The sequence below is a fragment of the Phasianus colchicus genome, chromosome Z (genome assembly GCF_987193195.1).
Source record: "Phasianus colchicus chromosome Z, bPhaCol1.hap1.1, whole genome shotgun sequence".
Taxonomy (NCBI): domain Eukaryota; kingdom Metazoa; phylum Chordata; class Aves; order Galliformes; family Phasianidae; genus Phasianus; species Phasianus colchicus.
The window spans coordinates 55290225-55305689 of NC_143476.1; the positions used below are offsets into that span (position 1 = coordinate 55290225).

At 35.0% G+C, this 15465-nt stretch overlaps 1 protein-coding gene and 1 long non-coding RNA gene across 4 annotated transcripts in view; one reads left to right on the plus strand and one right to left on the minus strand.

Moving 5' to 3' along the window:
* Positions 1-15465, minus strand: part of RORB (RAR related orphan receptor B) — a 134807-nt gene that overhangs the window by 40538 nt on the left and 78804 nt on the right. The gene's annotated exons all lie outside the window — the stretch shown is intronic.
* On the plus strand, positions 4395-8055 carry LOC116234692 (uncharacterized). Of its 3 annotated transcripts, XR_016462254.1 has the most exons (4): positions 4395-4419; positions 4498-4608; positions 6677-6740; positions 7727-8055. It is a non-coding gene; the product is annotated as an uncharacterized LOC116234692 (long non-coding RNA). The 3 variants fall into 3 exon arrangements; XR_004168169.2 differs by lacking the exon at positions 4395-4419 and having other exon boundaries at positions 4426-4608; positions 6673-6740; XR_004168168.2 differs by lacking the exon at positions 4395-4419 and having other exon boundaries at positions 4426-4608.

Sequence of the window (15465 nt, forward strand, 5' to 3'; positions counted from 1 at the left end):
GCTCGTTACTGCGAGCAATCAATATTTCCATACGTGACTTGCAATTATAAGCACTGCACTAGAGATGAATATTTCTAGATCAGGTCACCAAATGTGATGGCTCTGGATTTCAGTTAATATGAAATAAATACTCCAGGCTTGCGATTCATCAATTAATTCAAACTCTTATTCAAAATTAACCATTCTATAAATTAGTAAGTACAGGATCTCTAGAAAATTGCTACGAGGGCTCCATAGAAAGCTCACAGAAAATGCATTATCTTTAGTGCAGAGAAAGCACTTGAGGAAGTTTGGAAAAGTAGACTCTGCTGTTGCCTGCTAGGCATTTCTTTTTGTTCGTAAGACAGCAGAACAATTTAAGGGTTCGTAACAGAAAACTAGAGTGATGAGTTGTACAGGCCGAATGAAAAAGAAGACACTGTATTCCCCAAAACATCTTGAATTACTGTAATTAACACCCACTGTACCGGGTTTCTTTTGCAGATTTAATGATTGTCAGGGACTACTACACATTTTCACATTGTATGTTTGTTCAGACAACTATAATTTTCCTTTGTTTTTCTTCTTTTCTTCTCCTCTCAGGCCAGCAGTTTGGGGAACTGCATATCGTTCTCATACCTATATGCTATAAGGTAAATAGCTCACTTCTGAATTCCTCATAAGTATAAAATACATCGATTCAGTACTGACTCCTGAAGACTGAAGTAAAAAGGGAACTAACTAGTAGTGAAGTTGCCATAATGATTACTTTCAGCAGCATATGGAAACAACTTATTTTCTTCCAAAAATGAGGAAGCATAATAGCAGAACTACTTATCTGTGTTATTAAAGGCTTTCCACTTGCCTTCTTACCCTCTACTTTAATACTTTGTGTAAGAATAACAGCTTTGCCTTTTTCAAGCAATAACAAGGGTTCTCAACTGTCCATTTGTTCAATTTTTCAGCAAGCACATTCAGTTTTCATCCTGTCTTGAGATGTATCACTCAATAAAAGTCTGCAAAACCACCATCACCCAAATCATTAATAATGTTTGGATACATGCTACATCGTGATTGCTTCTTATCACCAATTCTGACTTTGCTCATCAGTACCACAGGATCATCCTTCCTCTCTGTGGTATTCATCTCTTTATACTTTATACTTAGGGTTAAAGTTCACTGAGTCTGGGAACTTCCTGTAAGTTTATATGATATCCTACAAATTGAAAGCCACAGTGAAAATTATTTAATTCTACATGACAAGCATTAATAATCTAAACACGCTGTGTTTACCACCTGGAACATAATTCATTCTCACAGGACAACAGGAAGAGCAGAATTCTATTAAGGAAGTAAATACAAAATCTTCTCATACATTTAAAATGAACCCATTTAAAATGAAATATGAAACATTTGCTATTCTGTCATATGCTGCCCCAAGAGAAAAAGGATTAAAGATTTTTTTCTTCATTATGAGAAAAAATTTACTCACTAACACAAAATTCATTTTTTTAAGAGTAGGGCAATAACCAAGTTTGAAGAACTGTTATTTTGGTGAAATTGGGAATAAATCAAGAAGTTATATAATTATTTGCTGAATTCCTCCTGAAACAAAATAAAAACTCAACAGGGCAACTAATAGGTCTACAGTATAATTATGTGGACCTGTGTTTACATGTATAGGTGGTCTGACAAGAAAAAAACAAAGCTTGGATCTCAGTTAAATATCTGAGGAACTTCATTCAGCAGAAACAGGATTATAATCTCTCAGACTTTTAGCTTTCATATCAAGGAATAATTAAAAAAAAAAAAAAAAAAAAAAAAAAAAGCAAGAACCTGGGCTTTAATATTTAGTTCCTGATCAAAAGAGCATGCTAACATGTATTGAGAACAAACTTTGAAGAAGTAATCCTCTCCACGATTTGTTGATCCAGGAGGAATCACATGTGGAAATCTCAAGGCTAATCACAGCACCAGTGGTAAAAAAAATAATAGCTCCTTCATAGTCTAAGATTTCTCAAAAATCTCAGAGGGAGTTCTTTGAAAAATAAGGATAAACTGACCTAGAGGTCTTTCATATTTGTATCTCTAGATAATTCAAATCAAATACATTAATTGTTCTTATCTAGTTACCAGCTCTCTCTCTCTTTTTCCATCCTGGCATCTGTGACAAGTTTTTTCCTTCTGTATTACCACCTATAGAAACTTCCATTATATGGAAGTTTTGCCAAGTAGAATTTGGTATTTTTTCCACCAAAATTAGCTATTCTGTTGGTACAGCAAGACTTTAGATGCAGCTGAGGATACTAGTTACGTTTTCCAGCCTCTGCTGTACTTCATGCAGTGAGAGCTACATCATTAACAACATCTAAGTAAGCTAATTAATACTAGGTAATGGTAATTAATATGTCTGTAATTTCATGTTTGCTGTCAGCCATACCACAAATGACCAATTAGAGTGAGCAGACATGATGGAATTCACTTTGCTTCGTAAAATCAAAGCATTTAATACACAGCAACACATGCAAGTCTGGACCCTGAGCTTGTTGCCATCTATGAATACTGCTGGGTCCACCCAGCCCAGTACATTACTGCAAGGTTGATGATTTTCAAATCTGCCAGTCCTACTGCTCATATGTGGAACATGGAGGTGCCCCAAAAGCAACCATTCTTATGTACCTGTACATCTCATGGAGTACACATGGTAGAATTGATCTGTACGTGGTTTGTAAGAACTTATCAAGAATTTCAAGAAAAGTACTAGTCCTGGCTGTTGGATATTAAGAAAACTGATAGATCATCACTCAAAATAGCAGAGTGATAAATTACTGCTAAAAAAATTGTTTTACCCATAAATCCTCACACTCGTCATGTTTGATTTCTTTCGTGGTATCACAGTCTCAGATGAAGTTTATTTAGCTTATAATGAGTATGACAGGGAAGGTTTGTTTGTGACACATTTTCTTTTCTTCTTCCTCTCATATGATGTACCAGGAAGAAAAAAAAACACCCCAAACAAACCCCAAAACAAAAAAACTCCACCTCACTAAAAAGAAAAGCACAGAATTGCACATCAGCTCATTTTGCAGATCAGCTCTGGCCTTTAATGCATGGCTATTCTAAAGAGTACTGGGAAAAAAAGACTTACAGAAAAAAATCTTTTTTTTTTCAATGAATAAAGCTAAAAGGCAGTTAGAACTTGTAGCCCTATTGCATGGCTTAAATTTTCTTTTAGATGGAAAAGTCAGGATAACACCTTAGAAGACAACATTACAATGTATATAGACAAATGTTTTGAAGCTTGAAAATGACTTGCTATATATCAGCCTTTTTGCAGGATTCATGTGTGGTAGAAAAATATTTATAACCAAACTATGGATTTATATTTCAAATGACATTTTGTATCTGTTTCTACCATGATCATAATAGTGTTTACAGACCGTTGTCTAATGCTTTGAAATAGACAGATAAAATAATATGAGTTCACACGATTACGGCTGCTTTAGAGCTAAAGGCAATATCCAGACTGCTTGTCTGATCTTTTTGTATCTTTCTTTTGCTACATACCAATTTTGAAAAAAAACTGGAAAAAATTGTCTCTGCTTATTGTCTTTACATTCAATTGAGAAGATGAAATTACAAGGAAAATAAAAAAAATTCAGTAGACGTTTTCTTATCACATTTTCTTATTAACAACAGATTTAAAAATAAAATCTTTTTTTGGTTCAAATGTCCTTTATTTTCTTTCCTAAGTGCAACTACAATGGATCTAGTATTATTTAACAATTTATGAATAGCAATTATTTGTTATATTTGTGATGGTTTGAGTATGTAGAGGAGATTTTTAGCTAGATATGTTTTTTATTAGACCAAAAGATATTTTCTTAAAAAAAAAAAAAAGAAAAAAAGAAAAAAAGATTTTGGGCCTCTATCTTTTTATCTCACCTGAAATAGGAGCAAAAAACTTCAGGCTTAAGGTAGGTTAAGAATAATTGCTAAGAGCAGAATTTCATTATGCTAATCAACTAGAAAAGCTGCAAGATGTGCAATGCTGGATGATTCTCTGAGGAACGAAGATGATTGTGAGCAAGAGGACCATAAGGGTTTTAAGAGTACAGACACAATGTAGAACTGGTATACATGTAACTTGGATTATCAGTTGTTTGTAGCTTTTCTGTTTGTGTCTTTGTTTTGTGCAGAATTTATGATTTTAAGACAGAGTGGTCGGAGCATGTGGGAAGCTGTCTAGTTCTCAAGCTGGGAGGCAGCAGAAGGTAAGTATTGTATATTGTGCAAGGCAGTGATGGAAAGCAAAGACCAGGTACAGCCTAGTACCCAAATTCAAAAATATGAAAATCAGCTCCTCTGCTGGAGTCTGCAGCTCGAAGTCTGACCTCTGAATAGCTGTGCTCAGTGAGGTCACAAAGGCTCAAAGGACTGGTAAACTTTGACAACTCACCTTGTGCTCTGTAAATCTGATGAACATTTCTGTATTAATCTATGAACTCTTTTTCCCAGTAACTCATATGCATGGAAATTGTGTGTGTAACTTTGAAGGATGATGTTACAGTAAAACAAGTTACTATGCAACAAAAAGCAAGTTGCCAGCCAACAATTTGGACTTCTTAGGTGAGTTCAATTCAGAGATATTTAATTAAATACTCAGAGCCCTAGCCTGGAGAGTTCAGAAACTTGCCTTATTTGCAGGGAAAGACTGAAGTTTATAATAAATGCAGACTTATTACTGTACAGTTTCTACTTCCCTCAAAGACTCGAGCAATGGTTCTGCTGATACTGCACACTTTCCCTAAAGAGATTATTATGGTAATCCCAAATATTATACTACCCAAGCTATCTTCAATTTGAGCTCATCAGATCCAACGTTCTGCAAATAATCTCTAGCAGCTTTAGACAGTGTTTATATAAGCTGGTCAGGATGGTTATTTGAGCAGTGATGACCATGTTTTTCTATGCAATTCTCTACAAAGCAAACGTGCACTTGTTCAAAAAGTAGCAGCTTATACAGAGAATACGTTGAATACACAAAGTGCTTTCCAGAAGCACATGTAACACTCACTACTTATTTGTCGTAATTAGTGGGTGTTTCCCTTACATGCTTTACGATGCAGGTTAGCAGAAAAAATTATTTTTCTCCCTTACTTGTCTTTACCTTTTTTCAGACATCAGTCCACTTTTTTTTTTTTTTTTTTTTCTTTTCACTTGAATAAATGGATCAATGGACTTTGCAAGTGAAAGCCCAGGTGGCATAAGAAATATTGATGGTCTATTTCATCCATTGAAAGTGGGTTGAAATTTTAATGTAGTGCTCAACACCTCATTTGTTACACGTGTTACATATACAAAGATCAGCGCTATGCAGGTACAAAGCCCTGTAGCACAGAAGTGCTGCAGAGAATGGGCTCAGAACGGTTTGTATTTTAAGGATGTGAGATCACACAACCTTATCTTCTCACATGATCACATGGTGATCAACAGAAAGGAGGACCACTGTACAGTGCAAGCCACAGAAACAACTGGCACTCAGCATTTTCAGTATTCATGACTCAAGTGCCACGAACAACTAACTGAAGCCAGCCTCAGTATAACAGGAGGCTTCAAGTATAATCCTATTTAACTCCTCCTCTACTACTGCTTATCTTCTGAACTGCTTCCCAAGCACTTTTGCTGATAAGGGGACGAAAACGTGCAGCAACACCATGGACGGAGATCTAAAAGAAACAGCACATCCTGTGGGATGGGTGATAGAAGTGCAATATTATAGTGTAGTGCATATGATTAAGGATTTAAGAAGGTTGTTCCCTCTGTGGACGCACACAAATCAGAGCTGCTGGACCTACAAAGAGTGTAGTTTCAGAGAAATTGCCAGCTGGGTCAGAACTGTCTTCTATCATCCCACTTCTTGAATATTCTGTTTCTAATATTTTACCTCATGCAAAATTTTCTTACAAATTCTGGAATGCTCAAAGAATTTAGAGAATTTTTCCTTTGTAAGCATGTACGATAATAGAATAGAATCAAACAGTAACTACGTCATTATTTCTGGAAATTTTTAAGTTCAACACTACCAGAAATATATTAAAAATATGATAGAAAAATCTCTATGCGATACTTAGAACATAGAAAAGTATTTTACCTCTCACAGCAGCTCATCATTTAAATAACTGAGTATTCCTTCATTTTTTGAACATTCAGTTGTATTGGATGTTCAAACATATGCTGACTTTCATTGAAGTCTCAGGTATGGTCTACTTTTTCTAAACAAAATAATGGAAAAGTTAAGAAGGGAGGCTGAGATTTAAAACATTTCAAACCTAAAATGCACCCAGGTAACTACTGCCATGTTAACAGGAAAAAAAAACCCATGTTTAAAATGTCAACCTTAGTAGGGACAAAAAAGCACCTGAAAGCCCAGAAATCACCACATGCTGTTCCATAATGTTTACATTTGGAATGGACCTTTAAAAAATAAATATGTGTACTTATATATAAACCATTGTTACAGCTACCTTTAATAATACCTCCAAGGACACTGTACCCAAGCGTGGCATTTTACTTTACAACATAAAAAACTTAAAATGACTTAAAAGCATTCATAAAGTATGCTCAGTAGTTACTAATATATCTGAAAAAATTTAATTTCAACATTTTTTCCTCCTTCTATGTGTAATTAAGCTAGTGAGAAGACATAGAAAAAATATTCACATCCGACAATGATACAGAATGAGAATATACATCATATTGTAAGTATTCTGCTGTGGAAACCAAACATAAAGTAAAATATTACTTATGCTTTATCAATTAGGCTGATACCTTATTTGATTAACATAGCTGATGGCCTATACCACATTACTGTAACTAGCTAAACACCCCTGTATATTTCTTTGGGTATGCATGATGGCAAAATCATTTAAATATTTAACTGAAACTATCATTTCCCCACTGTTCCCCAAATATACAATCTCCAATATGAATTATTATAGTTGTATCACTTATTGTAGGAAGTAAATGTCACAATAATTACATTCCTTTAAATTTAGTTCTTGGTGTTTTCTTTTATCAAATCCTGAAAATTAAGCACAGCACATAAGGTAGTCCAGCAATAAGCAGAGAAGTATATAATTAATATGACACAGTATGGACCACAAACCAAGGTGTGAGAATAGCAAATCAGAATGAAGGGAAGCACAAGGGGTTATTTTACACCTTGACAAGTGAGATTTTTGTCAACAACTATGCCTTTTTTTTCTCCCTCTGAGCTTTAGAAGTCCTATTTCTGTAGAAGTTTTTTATCCTTAGAATCTCTGAAAATCTATTAATCAATTGCAATTAAAAATACTTAGTTGTTACTTTCTGAATGACTTATGCAACGTATCTTGAGGAAAATTAAGTCTGATTTGACTATTACAGTCATATACTTTGGTGAACTACAAGATATGGTGCAATTTAAGAAACTAAAACTAAAAAAAATTTAGTAAGCTAAATATATTACAAATTTTCAGTCCTGAAAAACTACTAATTAATTCAGCTTTTTATGTGAAGTGTGTCAGAGCTTAAATCTTCTTGCCAAAATAGCTAACTGTAATGCTTGACGAAAAGTTGAGAGGGAAGAATACATAAGCATAGTTTATGTCTTCTGTTAATGAGCATGATTTGCTAGCAAAAGTTGTCTTGAAAATGTGAGAGTTGCTTTTACTTTCTCTCTGCATTTTTTTTTTCCTCTTTTAAGACAGAGGATCATCAGGCTGAAGGGGCTAAAGAGGAAGAATGGATGGCAAAATGTGATTCTACTGCTAAAAATTCTGGTTCTGAGTAGCACTAAGTAAATCTGGGGTAATTCAAGCCACTTGAGTGGAATTGAGAAGTGCAGCAAAAAGATCTAACTTACACTGCCTGGGACTTTATGTAACAGTCATCACAGTCAAAGGAATAATTCCCCATCCACTTTTCTGGATCTTTCTTTATAATACCTTCCCCCATCCTTTAGGCACAATATAACTTCTACAAGGTAGAATGATAAGACATATAGACAACAACAATCAAACAATAAAAGTGATTTCAGCCTGAAATGACTCAGAAGTGTTCTCTCCTTAGAATTTCTTGAATTTTATCATATTTTTTATAACCACTATGGATTTTCACTTTTACACATTTTTATTTAAAATCTTTGCTCTGTCTTTTGAAAAGCAATGAAATCAGCTGGAGATATTCCTGGATTTGCATCTGTTGCAGTCTGAAAAATGTTATACTTCCCAACTGTCTACTTACCAGTTTAATCTGCCATTTTTTAACACAGTAGGAAGAATTAATCTTCCTACTAAAAGAGGAGTTTTCTCAAGGATAGATTTGGTATGGTGTGATTAATATTTCCCTATTTATTCTTCATGGGAATACCTCAGATTGTTAAAAAAGTAAGAAGGAAAATATTTGAACTCACCAGTTGCCTCAGTTTTTGCTCTGTGTTGAATATCACACATTTTGTAGTAAATAAATAAGATACCCAGGTGCAGAAGAGTATTCTCTATGTGGTCACACCTGTGCTGCTGCAAAAGTGGAGTCTTAACAGACTGCATTAACAAGATTAAGTGGAAGAAGTGCTAAAGGCATAGGCTGTTCCATTTCATTAAAGAAGGGAGGAAGACTGCTTGAGGAACTGTGTAATGAAATATTTTCTTCTGCTACTGTCTTCACATAGAATACATTTGTTATTCCAGCCCAGTCATTTTAAAATAATACTTCTTTTCTGGAAATTCAGAACATAAATCTCAGTTTTCCTTTGCTATTAGTTGCTTTCATTTCAATTGCATATTAAAAATGCAAAATTAGAATAGCAGAGATAAGATGTCAAATTATTACTGATTAAAAAAAACACCTTGTGACATAATACATGTATCATACCTAAGTGTATCCATACATAAAAAAATTAATTTGCTCACAGTGTTTTTAGACACTGTGTGACAGACCTAACTGAACTTCACCTCTTGAACAACCATTGCATTAAAGTAATATCAAATGAATTCTAGTTGACCTTGGTTTGTGCAGCTATTTAGGGAATGTAGGAGTAAGACAGGGATCCTAGGGGCATGAAAATTTTGTTTTTATTATGAAACCTCTAAAACAGTTGGTCAGAGCCTGGAACAGTGCTCTTTTCCCATGTTGACCCTTGCCTAGTATTACATCCTTATATATATATGTGTGTGTGTGTGTGTGTATGTATATTATTATGCAGCGGCTGATGTAGACAAACACAAATCACCACAAGTTTTACACAGGTTTTCTGTCAAAAAGAAAGCAAAAGAAAGCAAGACATAAAATGAGAATGCTTTTACAAGATAGCTAACACAGTAGTCTTTGTGGGATCTCTGTACTCAGAAAGAATTTCCCTTACCTGCCTGTTATACATTCCCAGGCATTTTTGTTAGGAGGACTCTGCTGGTTTATTTCATTTCAAGGTGACCTTTCCTTGCTACACCATTTTCTCATGTCCTAACCTTTTGCATAAAGTACTTGTTGGAATAAGAGATGATTCAGATTTTAGCAGTTCTGTTCTGCTAGCTCTGCATATTCATTCCCTTGGAATTTGTGCCAAAGATAAAACAGAGAGGACTTCATTTTCAAGACACAGTAAGGCTGACACATAGAGAACATTGTTAATCCTACCTACTATTGAAATAAGACGCTCAAAATTGCTACAATCTCAAACTTTGCTTGCAGTGCTTGTTCTGATCAGACATAGAAGTTGAGGAATTTTCAAGAAAAGATTCTGATGCAAGGGGAAAAACTTGGAGAGGGTTCCAAAGTTTATGAAAATAAGGATGATTACTAAAGATTAGGAGAAGTACAGAAAACAAACAAACACATGAGCTGGGAATAGGCAGCCTGAAAAAACATTTTTCCAATAATGAGGAAAAAAATCTTTGAAGGATAATAAGAAACAGGATGAGTTAATTACTTATAATAACTCATTTGAATCTATATAAACATTACACAGCTATTTTTTTTCATGACTGTTCCTAGCACCAGTCACGTAGGATACACGTGATGCTGTGGGATTATAATCTTAAACAAGGTACCAAACTTTTGTCTTGCTGTGTTTCAGATGAATAAAAATTCCCTGGCTTGCTAAAAAAAAATAGGAATTGCCTTCTCTCTGTTATTTCATAAGTGGAAGTCTTTGATGTTATGGGGCATAATATTTCTCGACTGGATAAATAATTGGTGTATAATTTTCCTCCTGTTGCAACAGCATCTCATTCTGCTGAAGTAGTGATTGCCTAACAAGATTTCTATGTCTCACTGTTCCATAATATATTACAGTTCCCTATTAGACACACCACTTACAGATAAAAAACATGGATCAAAGAAATGGCCAAAAGAAATGAACAACATTTAAGGTTTTGGGGAGGTTTTATTCTTTTTTCTTTCTAACCCCTTCTCTAATTTGTGTAACTGAAAATTAGTTCTGCCTGAGTCAGAAAAAAATCAATAGAGTGCTGCCAAATATTACAAACCTTTCTGATGCAGGAATTAACATCAAATCGGTGCTGAGAAACAACTCCAGACACATTGCTTTTCAAGCTGAGAATTATCACTTGAGTACCAGCCTAAAAGTAAATTGCAGTCTTGTATGTCTTTCAGGGGTTGCTCTGCCTCCATCAGCATTTAGGAAGGCAGAATTTGGACTCAGAAGTCAATGGTTCCAGAAGAAAATGGTAATATTTAAACTCTTACAAAAAGTACAATGACAGAACATACTTTGAAATCTGACTTTGCACTGGTAGGAATATATCCCACTGACTCTCAGCTGAAAAAGTGATACTGAAATACAACTACAAGAGCTGAACAAATATAAAATGATAACTCCATTCATTTATAGGATAGAGTTCTGCAAGCTGCTCTGATTTCCATGCATTTCTAGCTGCATTTTGACCAGAAAGTTTTCTTATGAGCTTGGCTTGAACTTAGAGAGAATCTGAACAAAGGGCTGACAAATACTTACTTACGTTTTTTTTTTTTTTTTTAACTGTTTATGAGAGATATTTTTAAGATTAAGAAAGGCAAGAATGTGAGACTAGTTAATGTTATGAAATACAATCTTATTCTGTGACATCCTAGCAGTTAATTCTTTCATTAGTCCAATTTGCTTAGCAGTTTCAAGCATCTTGTAACACACAATCACAGGATTAAGTGATTTAGAAATAAAATTAATAACAGAAGTTGTTGCACAGACACTGACTATTGTACTAGATAAAAAACCAAAGAAACAAACACAATGCTACTGAAAAATGAAGGTATTCAAATAAAAAAAGGAAACATTATATATTGCAGGTTTTTCTTAGGACTGTGAACACGTCAGGACACCATTTTCTAGAGCTATCCCAGTCATGCTGATAGTTCACAGAGTCCTCCTGCAGCTGTACATAAAATCTGTTGTAAGTAATAACCCTGGCCATCATTTTAATATGGGGATTATCAAGAAGGCATGGTGAGATTCACTTCTACCTGGCCACTTTGCTCTTGCTAAGAGTAGGCACAAGATGCCTCCACAGACAGAAATATTTTTCTCTTGCTCCAGATTTTTTTTTTAATTTTTTTTTTTAATTATTATTATTATTATTATTATTTATAAATCACAGAAGCATCCAGGAGTCTAGGGAGCAAAGAGAGTGACAAACATGAGTGTGTTATGTACAAGCTTGGATGGGTTCAGAACCTCATTTGGTGTGAACTGGTACAGAGCTGGTGTGAAGTCAGTGAAGTCACTCAAATTATATTAACTGTAGGTCAGGTCTTCTTTCTCATTTATTCCTTCATTACACTGTAGTTAAAAAATAAAGGAAGACAATGTTATTAAAGAGACCACAGACTGCACTGTTCTCCTCTTGAAGGCTGCATATGATTCAGCCCCCAGGTCTCAACTTCCAAAGTTGGAAGAAACTGAGCAGCTGCTTCTAGTTTGTGGCCCTGCACAATTTCAAAGATGAAGCTTTTGCACTTTTGTTGTAGGAAGTAGGTATTGTCCTTGGGGAATGTGATCAGATGAGCATGCCACTTGCTCTTTTTCTTTGTATATTCTTCAGCCGTGCAAGCTCTGATCCACCTTGCAAATGTCCTTTCGGAAGTTGGCCTTCCTCCCTTGTGGATTCAGAACAGAAAGAATAACTTTACCGCATCCTGAAGTTTTGTGATCTGTAAATCTAAGTCTTCACAGCCCTGGGGACATTTCAACAAGGTGAATCAAGTTCTATTCCACTTGCAAGCTAAAGATACAAAAATGGTGATGCTACCTCCTGGTTTAAAGAAAAATCAATACAATTGTATACAGATTTTCCAGGGGCTTTAATCAGGTCTGCTGTATATATAGGGGAATCATAGCAAAAGAATAGTAGCAGGTTATTCTGTTGGTTCATTCCTTTTTGTTCTGTTTTGTTTTCTGAGACCTGGTGAAGAGTTCCCCCATTAGAATGGGTGAAGAGAATAAAAGAGAACATGCCAGAAAAGGTCAATTAATACACTGCGCAGTGCTTTTTTTGTTCAAGGACTTCTGAAATGATAAGAGAGGCTACACCTTTATGTGCAGAAAAGAAAGATCTTTGGAGAACCTTATAACATCAGGGTGACAGACTTCCTCTGTTGATATGACCTCTAACAGCTTTGAAACACACTGAATTAGTTTTAAGAACTGAGAACTACATGGTTATCCATACAAAATCTGAAGAAAATCATGGACATGTAGGAAATAGTATCTCTGAAGCAAGTGGAAATTGCTGACCTCAGACTTTCAGCTGGTCTATTATTAAATTGCAGTGTGAAAACTTGCAGTGTATGGGAGACTTGTTCTGAGTGAATTTTTGTCTCACCACTTCTCATTTCACTTTCCAAGAAGTGATATGCTCCTCTTGATAAAAAAGTCTGTTTCTTAAAATGAATACTACATCTCTTTGGAACACATAAAGAGAAATTAAGGGCTAAATCTAAGTAAGTCAGATATATTAGGCTTTTACAATTTGGATGTTCACAAAACTACCTGGTAAGACTATCAAATAACCACTATCAGAAGCTACTGATTTTGCAAAGCAAACAGTCCCACGTGTTCATGATTTCAAACGTCACATTACATCTTATGTCAATCTCTCCCTATTGGATTTTAGCACTGGTGTGAATTGTTTGCCACCAACTATTGTCTGAAAATATGGGTCAGTTATTATACCTGTGGAACTACTGATTATTTCCACAAGTATATTTTCATAGTGGTACTATTTCCAGTGTAACTATCAGTATCATAAAGATGTACCTAAATTAGCTCTTTTGAAAGCAAAGCCGTCAACAGTACTCCTTGAGATCCTTTGTAATGCTATATTCAGAACTATGCAATCAAAATAACTTCCAAAATATAATTGATATGGTACCAATGGCTCACTGATGAGTGACTAAGTTGCCTTCAGATGAAGTCTGAAGCAAGGTCTATGCTTACTGTCAAGAGTCAAAAGAACTATTCTGTTGCAGTGTATGCTTTAAATTCGTGTAGAAATGGAGGTTTCTTTTATTAAAGCCGAGCAATTAGACATACTTCTATTATGACTGGAGATCATAAAGAAAAACACCAAAGTTTATATTGGGTAAAGCATTTTCTTCCACTCTACATTTAACATGTAATGAATTGTAGCACTTCTGGACAAGAAGCTAACAGTTTGCATTCACATGTTGCCACAGACTTGAAGCACTGTATAGATTCAGTCAGGGTTATGTATCTAAGCGATTCACCAACGTATTGTTAGTTTTACTATGATTAAACTACCAATAGGTATTCTCGTTTGTCACTTTCTGAAAAGTAGGAATTCTTTGATAGTTGAACATACTGATCTAAATTATTCAGCTTTTTCTTGATAGTCTGAGTATGGATTATATAGTCCAGCTATCAAAAAATAGATTTATCTGTCTGCATAGGGTGAATAACTATATATCTCAGGTTTTGGCCAGTTACAGAAATGATATTTTTATAATAGCTGTACAAAAACCTTGCAACACTTGCCCCTATTGCAATACTGCATAATTTTATATTTAAGTATGTATGTTATTGTCTCTTTTTTACAACCACAGTTACTCTAATAATCCTGTCAGCTGTTTAATTGCATCTCTTCTTTCCCTAAATTGATATTTTTGTCTGATCTCAACTTTTAAGCATCCTTGGGGCTTGTGGTTATCATAATGGAAGAGTTCCATTTGGAACAAGGGAAAAAACTTACTCTGGTGCACTCTCACTGTCCATACATGCATAGTGGCATCATAAGAAACATATCAATCAAACTGCTGTGCAAAATGTGGGATGGAGAGAGGCAAAAACAACATTTTATCATTTAGCATAGCTTTACTTTTGAGGCTCAACAGCCTTGATAAGAACTGAAGATTGTCTCATGCATCCTCTAAACAAGCCTCATTCATTCGCCTGAATCTTTGTGCCTCTACAAGGAAAATAAACAAACATACAAATGAGCTTTCTGTAGCAAGAGATCATTGCTTGCTTCAGAGACCATACTGTCTGAACTGTTAATGAAAGCTGTAGCTTACACACGCCTGTGACTCACAAGAAAAGCAAAGATAAATCATCCAAGGTTGAATTTTTTTCCTTCCTGAGCAAATTACTTCAGTTTTTTATAAATCGGCAGAAGAAGCAACCGGACATTTTCCTTACTGAATTGGTCTTGAAAATAAAAACCAAACCATGATGATTTAAACAAGTTTTGTAATTACGTGAAGTATTAACTGAAGTATTTTAAAGTTTGTAATAAATACTATAAGCCTTAGTCTTCAATACTTTAAACAAAGTATGGACTGAAACTTCTTGATTTTACCCTCATAAAGCACTCTGACTACCCCATACAATGTAGTATACAGTTTACTCTGTGGATTGCACTCTATAATGTCTAGTTGGAATTCTAACAAGACCAGACTATTTCTCCACCAGTGACCACACTTACCTTCAAAAAATTAGTGAAGCCAGTGTAACATTGCACAGTTCAGTCTGAGGTCTTTGTATACCTACTTTAATGTAAGGAAACAATAAAATGCCTCAGGTACAACTGCACTGTATCATTGGTATTTTATTGCCAGCAATGCTCCCTTTGAACAGTGCTTGTATCATGCCCCTTTTGTCCAAATACTGGGAACAGTGGAGCAAGACGACAAACACAGCAGAATTGTTTCAGTAGGGATCTTGAACTTTTCATGAATTTGTGTTACATCCAGCTGGGGGGAGTAGGGGAATTTTATGCTTTACATTAAACTCAAATAAGCTTCCACAAATGGGAACATTGACTGCCATGTTACAAGGTCAGCCACAAAGAAAGCTTCACTGCTGGGTTTCTAATCTCAAATCTCATGCTCATTAATAATACACAATACAGCATCAAACCTTTCTAAAACAACAAGCCCAGAACTTTGCTTTAATACCTTTGTCAGCACTTTTCC